Below are 365 nucleotides of genomic sequence, written 5' to 3'. Positions count from 1 at the left end.
TCGTGGGGGAAATAGCCAGACTGCAAACTACTAGCAAAAGTCGACTAGTTAACTCGTTTGAATTTCTCCTTTTTTTTTCCTTTTTTACGTTTGTTGACATCTTGTTTCCTCCTAGCAGAGGGAGCGAAAATGTATTTGTTTTATTGTTGTGTTATTGTCATTGCCAAGCTGTTGATATTGCAATGTCAAGGTAACAAGCCACCCTGAGTATAGAAGCCGCTTTCATATTTCTTTTCTTGTGCCATTGATATATGTTTATAGGATTATATAGTATTTATTATATGTGTTAGGTACTGATTGTGTAAACATAGCGTGGATATATTAGGTCCTTATTAAGCCGATTCCGTGTTTATTGTTACATTTAT

General features: G+C 34.8%; 1 protein-coding gene across 1 annotated transcript in view; it reads left to right on the top strand.

Annotated features, from left to right (window-relative positions):
* Positions 1-365, top strand: part of LOC119591125 (chondroitin sulfate N-acetylgalactosaminyltransferase 2-like) — a gene marked incomplete in the record, with an annotated part of 15,310 nt that overhangs the window by 7,405 nt on the left and 7,540 nt on the right.

Source organism: Penaeus monodon, chromosome 28 (genome assembly GCF_015228065.2).
Source record: "Penaeus monodon isolate SGIC_2016 chromosome 28, NSTDA_Pmon_1, whole genome shotgun sequence".
Classification (NCBI taxonomy): Eukaryota; Metazoa; Arthropoda; class Malacostraca; order Decapoda; family Penaeidae; genus Penaeus; species Penaeus monodon.
Note: the sequence above shows the minus strand (reverse complement) of the source record. Positions and strands in the feature narration are given on the sequence as shown.